This window comes from Prionailurus bengalensis, chromosome A1 (genome assembly GCF_016509475.1).
Source record: "Prionailurus bengalensis isolate Pbe53 chromosome A1, Fcat_Pben_1.1_paternal_pri, whole genome shotgun sequence".
Taxonomy (NCBI): Eukaryota; Metazoa; Chordata; class Mammalia; order Carnivora; family Felidae; genus Prionailurus; species Prionailurus bengalensis.
The window spans coordinates 30,593,519-30,603,292 of record NC_057343.1 but is presented as its reverse complement, the minus strand read 5'-3'; positions in this window follow the sequence as shown (position 1 = coordinate 30,603,292).

Genomic DNA, 9,774 nt, shown 5'->3' with positions numbered 1-9,774 from the left:
GTCAATGCAGAGGAGACCACGTTATTTCGGAGTGACTACTTTTCAAGCAAACACTGCCTCTAACTTAATTAAAATGCCTACGTTGTTTTCCTTCTCAAACCTTAACAGCTTTGAGGAAAAAGCAGACAATTCAACTGCCAGGGGGCAAAAAGTAAAGTCAAACAAATTGACAAAAAAATCATGGGCTGAATGTAATCATCACCACATCCTTCAAATTGTACATTTCTTTTACTGGGCCATTGTTTTCAACTTGTCCCTTCTGTAGCATGCTGATGACCAACCAGCCTGTTTACCTCTGGGTTTTAATGATCACATCATTATCAATTACAATGCTTTGGGGCTCACTTCCTTTCTAGGAGACCACTGGGCTGCTGCTGGGAACTCTGTTGGGTCCAGAAGTGAGAAGAGTGAGCCCTACCAGCTACCCCCATGCATCGGCAGAGCACAGGGTCACAGGATGTCATAGAAGCAAAGCAACCTATTAAAGTATTTAAATTCATAGTGTTGAAAGTGTTAAATTCATATAGTCAGGACTCTTCTTTGCTGTTGGCTAGTCCCTTTGCAAACACTGTAGAGAGAGATGAACTCATATAGATACAGGTAATTTGATGTGAAGTCACTAATCAGGTTGATTTTCTTTGGCATTGGAATGACAAAGAAAACAAAAGATCACAGACCAATTATAGAGACTGTACTACAATCCCATTTCTCTCTCCTCTTCCTTTACCCCCTCAGGACAACCAGTAAGAGTCTATTAGACATGATAATATGGTAACATAGCAACCACGGGTGGTTCAAATCTGCGCTGGAAGCTGAACTGTTCTCACCTGTGACAATTAGTTTTCTGTGTCAATCCGGATCGGCTGTAGTCCTCAATTACTTTTTCAGACACTAATCTAGTTATTGCTATACAAGTATTTCGGTGATGGAATTAACATCTACAGTCAACTGACTGTACATAAAGGAGATTATACTGGATACTCTGGGCGGGCCTCATCCAATTGGCTGAAAGGATACAAAAGCAAAAACTAACATTTCCCAGAAAAGACATTCTACCTTGAGATTGCAGCATAAAGACAGGGGAAAAAGTATGTGTGTGTGTGTGTGTGTGTGTGTGTATATATATATATATATATGTATATATATATATATATGTATATATATATGTGTATATATATATATGTATATATATATGTATATATATGTGTGTATATATATGTATATACATACATATATATACATATATATACACATACATATACACACATACATATGTGTGTATATATATATTTATGCATATATATGTATGTGTGTATGTATGTATGTGTATATATATATTTATGCATATATATGTGTGTGTATATATATATGTATTTAATTTTGGAAATCTTTCTTCTCTTTCATTCCCTTATCCAATCCAATCAGCTGCTTCATAAATATTTCTGAAATGAAGGTAACAGGAAGGTAGAAAGAAGTGACAGAGTTTGAGTCTACAACATGTGGTCACCAACTAAATGTGTTAAATGGGGGGAAAGGAGCAGAGGATGAGTCCCAGGTTGTTCTATTAGATAACTGAATTTGCAGAAATGTCTCTCGTTGAGACAAAAAAGATAGAGGAAAATAGTTTTTCAGAAAAGGTGGGTTTAATTGTGAAACTCTGATTTTGAGATATCTGTTGAGACTGTCAGGAGAAAATGCATGGGAATGGCTAGACTTAGGAGCTCAGTGCTCGGAGTACTCTTGGTCAGGAATAGAGAGATAGGAGCCCATAAGCCTGTGTGCTCACCCAGGAAATTCAAGAGGCAAAAAAATGATGATGGGATGCTAGGAAACAAGAAAACACGGTGTCAAGATGATCACAAGACCTATAAGAAATCAAGAAGGAACAGTTCAGAGGACCTAGAAAGTCATTTATTTTCTCCCTTCTCCCCACAGAAAGGCCCAATGCTGACGAGAAGAAAAAGTAAGGTAAAGGTTTTAAAAGGGTCCGTTAGTATCAAAAACTAGGAAGCTATTTGGTGACCTGACCAAGAGCAACTTCAATGGAATAGAAGCCAGAAGGCAGCTGACTGAGCAAGAGATTGAAGTGTGGGTGACTAGAGAAAGTGAGTATACGGCTGAAGGGAAGAAGAGAAATGGAGTAGTAGCTGGCTGATAACGAGTGTGGAGAGAGGAAGGCATTTTTTAACTACGCAAGACTCTAAAGCATTCAAATTAGGGGATAGTTTTGTGTTGTCTGTTTTAACTAAGGGAGAGTCTCTCTAGAATATATTTACATACTGAGGAAAAAAGAAGAAACAGAACAGGTGTTCTTAACTTGAGAAGTGCCTGATGGTATGAAGAAGATCCATAAATCCCAGAACCTATAGACAAAGACTGTGTATATACTAATCTGTGCAAGTTAGTTTTGCTGTGGATAAGATGGACACCCAGCTCTCGAGGTCTCTTGAAATACACACATTTAAAAAACCGGTTGAAGGAACCAAGAGAGAAGCTAATAAGTATTTTATACTGAAATATTTCCATTAAAAACATAGAAGCTTTCAAAGATCCTAAAGTATACGACACTAAATATGTCCAGGCAATTCTCACGTTAGCTGTGAGATGGCTAAGTTACAGGGGAGAATGGCCAAAACAAATCTGGTTTTCTGGTATATTTTCCAGCACCTAAAGTACTAGACAAACTATGCATCCCTTGAAGACAGCCCTTTATTTTTGACAAATAGAACTTTATTAATACTATTGATTTCTAACCCTTCCTCTCTCTTTTCTTATACATAACTCCGTATGCCAACCAAAAGTCTTTTGTTAAACAAACATTAAATAAATATTCTTGCTCCAGGAATGGTTTGAGAGAGGGCAGCTCAGCTTAGCTCATTGTTAGGGCTCAGTCTCTGAGAAGGTCAGGAGCAGAGGAGACGAGCTGCGCTTACTTTGAAAGAAATGCTCACAAGTATTTCTTTTAATGAGAGTCTGGAGAAATAGCTGAGGAGATACCCAAATGGGAGGTGTTCCGTCTTGGAAGGTTAACATAGAAGCAGGTGCTAGACCAAACAAACCACAAATATTTAAACTGTAAAATGAAAGGGAAGAAATATATATTCTAAATCTGTATTAAAAGTAATGCCACATAGCTGTATAAAACTCTAGCAAGGGTTGCGGAATGAATCTTTAATGGCATCATTTATGCTTGTCCCAGTGCACTATGTTCACAATGAGAACAGCCTACAAATCTTGATGTCCCATTTTATTGCACAGAAAACTGGCCACCATCTCACAGAACAGCAATTGTAAATTAGAAATATATTCTGTTTGGTTTGAGCCAACAACACATTTGGAAATTTATGAAGTTGCATAAAAGTACACAAAAGCATTTCTGAGACAGTTGTGGCTTTCTTCTGGTCTTGGGATTCGGAGAAGGGGAGTTGGGGCTACTGCTTTATCAGGAGGCTCAGAATGGCTCTACCTGAGTGTGGCCCCCTCCCACGTCCTCCAAATCCAGATGGTAAGGATCCCTGTACTCCCCCGTCCTCACCCTGGAGCCCAGCAGAGACTACTCAATGACCATGAACATGTCTGAATTCTGAGAAACAGTAACTTACACTGCATGAGCATGGTTGGGTATGCCCCTGTCCCTCATGTTATTTGGTTACATTGTAAGTAAACAAGACCTTGTTGTAGATATCGAATACATGTCATGACAATTTCAGACATTAAGAAACTGCTAGATCCAAGTTTTCGTGACCAAAAACAAAGCAACAAAAAACAAACAAACAAAACCACACTAGTATATAAACTTACCACATTTTCGGTGATGTTTTTAATGTTTATTTTATTTTCTTACTTATCTTTGAGACAGAGAGAGACAGAGCATGAGCGGGGGAGGGGCAGAGGGAAAAGGAGATACAGAATCTGAAACAGGCTCCAGGCCTCTGAGCTGGCAGCACAGAGCCCCATGTGTGGCTCAAACCCACAAACGGAGATCATGACCTGATCCGAAGTTGGATACTTAACCGACTAAGCCACCCAGGGGCCCCTTCAGTGATTTTTTTTTAATGTTTATTTTAGTTTTGAGAGACAGCACCTGTGAGTGGGGGAGGGGCAGAGAGAGAAGGGGACAAAGGATCCCAAGCAGTATGGGTACTGACAGCAGAGAGCCCAATGAGGGGCTCAAAGCATCAGATGACTTGAGGCCAAGTCGGATGCTTAACCAACTGAGCCACGCGGGTTCCCTTCTTTTTTTTTTTCCTGTTTTATTAAAGTATTAAAGGTATTTTTAAATATAATTTTTAAGCTTATTTATTTATTTTGAGAGAGACAGAGCTAGTGGGGGAGGGCAGACAGAGAGGGAGACAGAGTATCCCAAGCAGGCTCCACAGTGCAGGGGCCTGACCTGGGGCTGGAACTCACTAAACGGTGAGATCGTGACCTGAGCCACAACCAAGAGTCAGATGCTTAACTGACTGAGGCACCCAGGTGCCCCAAAGGTGTTTTTAAAACATTAGAAAACAAGTGATTCCTCCTTCCCTTGTTCCATTTCGTTGGGACTGCCGCTGGATCCCAGATTAAATATTGATAAAAATCCTAAAAAATAGGTCTAACTTTCATTTCATCTTTTGAATATTCTTTGGGTTGATACTGTTCTATACCAAAATGAATGCCAAATTTAGCCGTTCAATTTCCAGATCTATGTTGATCACATGAACTAAGTTTCCAGAAGACAGGGAGTACTAGGTAAATAGGAATGATGGTTACATTTTGTTTTTACTGAGTTAAATCCAAATTCTCAAGGAAAGATATATCTATATTTAAATAGATTCAAGCCCTCACTTTCTTGTAATAGAAAACAGTTTTAAATAAATAATTAGAAACTGGTAGAGGACAGAAAAATTCTTAGCAATGATGAGAATGTCAAATAATTTAAAGGTAGGATTGGAAACATAAAAAGAGTACGTTATAACAGATATTTACAGTGGTCTGGAAGAATTCATTTCTACATATAGCCTGTACTAATTTGAGAGCGAGTAAGGACATAGTGCAGAAAACATAAGCTGACTGTTAACCAAAAAATATTGTAATAATTTCTTCTTCTATATAGACAAAATAGGTATCCTTGTTAATAATACAACCAAAATATGCCTGGCTATTACGGTGACCTTACTGAAACAAAGGAGAATTATTCATCAAATAATATCTCAGGAGGAAGTTGCTTATAGTGATCGGATGAAACATATTTGAATATAATACAACATAGCATAGGTAACATTAAAACATTCTTGAAGTCTTGAGAACTCTGAAGATTTCCACTACCAGAACTCTAGTAAAGATAGATGTCTGAACAAAATTGCAGATATGTTTTGGATATCATACTAAATAATGGCTGACAAAGCAGGCTTTGTTTGTAACATATGATAAACACTCTTGTCCTATTATACTGATTTCTCTCCTGAAGGATGATCCATCTTCAAAATACAATATTTGGGGCTATCACACATTTATTCATCATTGTCTATTCCTTCAGAATTACTATGGTCACTCAGTCCCTTGTGCAGAAGTGCAAAGAATATTTATTTTCGAGCAATGTTACTGTAAATCGAGAAATTATTTAAGAATGGAAAAGACAAGGAATCTCTTTGTTTTCCGGGGATTGAAAAACAGGGAAAGAAAAGGGAAAACTGATTGAAAGCGGTCGTAAGATGAAGTTAGATGACATACAAAATTTCCAATGGCTTTAGTGGATATGTTTTAAAATACCCAAATCCTTACGTTACATATTTTATCTTGAATGAAACCTCCAGAGTAAACAGACTTGATTTTCTCTACAAATAAAGCCTCATTTAACATTATTTCAAGGAAAATCATGGGATCTTTCTCCTGATTGTACTTGGCAAAAATGTCTCATACATCCAAATGAGTTGTTGAATTGGATAATCTACTTCCCAAAGGCTTCAATTAGCTTTAATAAACAAAATAATCAAAGGATCATTAATTTTTTGATGGTGTTGAAAAAAAAATTTGTTAGCATAAAAAGCCCAAATAAGTGGCTGCTTTAAAATGTATTACATATCTTCTGTGGTACAACTTCTAAGATGGCCTCCTTGACTCCTGTAGGTCCTGTGTCATCCTTTTCCTTTTTACGTGGACTGGACATAGTGACTCCTTTCCAATGCACAGAATACAACAAAAGTGATATGAGACATCCCTGCCATTAATTTTCAAAAGCTCGGTGGCTTCTGTCTCGTTTGCCCTCCCTTACTGTCTTGCTGTCTTGCTCTCAGGCAAGCCAGCCGCCATGTGACCACTTTCTGGAGAGGCCCACGTGGCACGGAAGCGGCCAACAACCAGTGACGACCTGTGCCTGAAGTAGCCACTGAGTGAATACGGAAGCAGATCTTTCCCCACACGCGCCTTGACAGGACTGCAGCCGGGTCAACACCCGTGAGAAAACCTGAACCATAGACACCTACATGCACCTACATTCGTGGGCCACAGAAACTTTGAAATAATGAATCTTTGTCATTTTAAGCCACTAAGCTTTGATATCATTTGTTATGCAGCAATACATAACTAATGCATCATCTAAAATTTCACCCAATTCTGGCGCATGCTTAGGACGTTTTGGTATCTGGATGAAATTATATTTTGTATCCTCAGTGGAAACATTTCTACAAAATATCTGTGTACAAGTCACACCAGGATAAAGTCATAATCAAAGAAATTCTTTTTTTTTGTAATTTTTTTAATGCTTATTTTTGAGAGAGAGAGACAGACAGAGTGCAAGCAGGGGAGGGGCAGAGAGAAAGGGAGACACAGAATCTGAAGCTGTCAGCATAGAGCCCATCCTGGGGCTCGAACCCACGAATTGTGAGATCATGACCTGAAGTCAGATGCTTAGTGAACTGAGCCACCCAGGCGCCTCTCAAAGATATTCTTAGGAAAAATAATATGCAAAAGGGTCATTTAAAAAAATTATTTTAATAATTGTCAACATCATTTGGCAATCATTTTATTTTTACCTTTTTTAACTACTCAGACTTTTTTCTAATTAAGTGGTATTTTAGTATTACATGGGAAGTTTTGAAGGAAAATTATATCGATGTCTTTAATCATTAATAAATAAATTAAAATTTCTAGAAAATATTTTTTTTAATGTTTATTTATTTCTGAGACAGAGAGAGACAGAGCATGAGTGAGGGAGGGGCAGAGAGAGAGGGAGACACAGAATCAGAAGCAGGCTCCAGGCTCTGAGCTGTCAGCACAAAGCCCGATGCGGGGCTCGAATTCACAAACCAGGAGATCATGACCTGAGCCGAAGTCGGGCTCTCAACCGACTGAGCCACCCAGGCGCCCCTCTAGAAAATATTTTTTAAAATTCATGTAATTCAAGCAATACCACTGTTGACTTCTCTCTTGGAAACTCCTCCCTCAAAAGACCTTTCCATTTGGTCCAAATCACGTTTCCTCATCAATTTTTCCTCTTCTCTGTTAGAGATATTTTTTAAATTTTTTAAAGTTTTATTTATCTATTTGGGGAGAGAAACACAAGCAGGGGAGTGGCAGAGAGAGTGGGAGAGAGAGAATCCCAAGTTGGTTCCACACTATCAGCACAGAGCCAGATGCAGGGCTCAAACTCACGAACCGTGAGATCATGACCTGCATTGAAACCAAGGGTCAGAGGCTTCACTGACTGAGCCACCCAGGCAGCCCTCTGTTGGAGATTTAATAGGAAATGAAAAGGGAAGGCAATCTGATCCGTGGGATAACTGAGGTAGCAGACCTAACAGTCAAAGGGCTCCCCAGTCTCAGTACCACATACTACCCCCAAGCTCGCTATGTTACGGTGCTTCCCATGAATGAATGTTTCTGCATATTCATAACCTCTTCTTTTTCTTACACAAGATGTTGGTTATAATCTTCCCATTGTAAGTAAGCAAAGACAGATGTGTTTTAATTTGTATGCCAAGTGCCAAGTATCAGTTACTGGTATTGCCCGTGTTAAGGAATCTAAAGCTCAACAAGAAAGAAAGTGGAGATCTTATTAATAGCTGCGTTTCCCTAGGAGGGAACAGTGGGCATACTTAACACATTTTCACCAAATTGTTATCTCTAATGTGTGCTGTCCCCCCTAAAGTTTTCTAGTGATGCAAGCACAATAAATGTTCCAATCCTGTCTGATGATGTTTGCATGTCACATACAGAGAAATTACAATTAATCTTTTTAATTAAAACAATTTTTTTTGATGTTTGCTTATTTTTGAGAGAGAGAGACAGAGCGTGAGCCGGGGGAGGGGCAGAGAGAGAGGGAGAGACAGAATCGGAGGCAGGCTCCAGGCTCTGAGATAACAGCAGCAAGCCAGACCTGGACTTAACTGACTGAGCCACCCAGGTGCCCCAATTATAACTAATTTTTAAGGGCTGAAGTCACTTCTACCATTGCTGGCCCAAATGGATGCCTTTTTGGTTTTTTACCTTGGTAAAGTAGATCTAATCATTTAATCCAGATACAACAACAACAAAGTGTATTACACTAAGAAGGACTTCATTCATGACTCACTAATGTGAGGTCTAAGTGGGAGGGGAAAAACTTGAAACTCAAAATGTAGGTAAATCGCAATTGCAGGATGAACCAAAATTTTGTGTCAGGAAAATAACTCCTTCCATTTTCACCCTTCTGTGCTTTTAATATAAGTTTAACATGAAAATCTCCAGACATGAAATAAGATAGATAAAGTGAACAGGGCAGTGGGCACTTCAAAATTTCCAATATCTAGCTGAAAAATCTTTGTCTTAATTAGCTACCTGCTATTATATGGCAGAGATTCATAGGATATAATAATGACCCTGCATCTTTTCACTCCTTATACTCTAGCCTCATATTGTCCCATTAGAGGGAGAGAAGCTGCTTAAGGGCTCTTAACAGCCAGGTATGCCCGATCTGGAGAAGCATCTATTAATTCTAATGTCATTTATATTAACATACCAAGTAAAAGGAATCTGATAGATTGGAACTAATGGATCCTGAATCCTCTGTTTCCCTAAAATATGTCAATATGCCCTGCATTTCCAAAATAAATGTTCGAAAGTATTTTTTAATTCATATTGAATATATCATATTGCATATAGAAAGAAGTTTAAGAAAACTTTCTCAAAATACACAATTCTCACAAAATTCGCAGAATCCCTGGCATTTTAAATTTCAAGTTAATTAAATATCTGCTACCGCAGAGCCTGATTTTACTTTTTTACTTTCTTCCCATATCGCAAAGTTCATAAAACTCCTTCTCACTATGATTTCCTGGATTATTCATTTATTTACTTAAATTTTTTTTTGCACTGAAGACTTTCTGTTGACTCATAGTCTCACAGGGTCTCTTCAGAGATTCAGAATAAATGGGCATTTTTATAAGGAAGGCTTTGGAAATCTTCCATTATTTTTGTAATGCAACATGGATGAGAGACAAAACTTCATAATCTTCAAGAACACTTCTCCAGCCCCACCTCCAGTCTCAAAGTTCTGGAGCTTTAGATCCACATCTCACCATCCCATTCCACGGTGACCTTCAACAAGCAACCCCAGAGCCAGAGTGCCCCTTCTCCCCTCTCAGAAGAAAAGAGAGCTTTTTTCTTCACTTGTATGCAACTGGAAGGAGGTAGTGATTAAGACTAAACTCTTAGAAGTCCAAAGAAAAAGATTTTCTAAAAAAGTAATAATAATACTCAGAGAGAAGGAACTATGAAGATCGTATGTGTGCTGTGTCTTTCCTTTGAGATGCA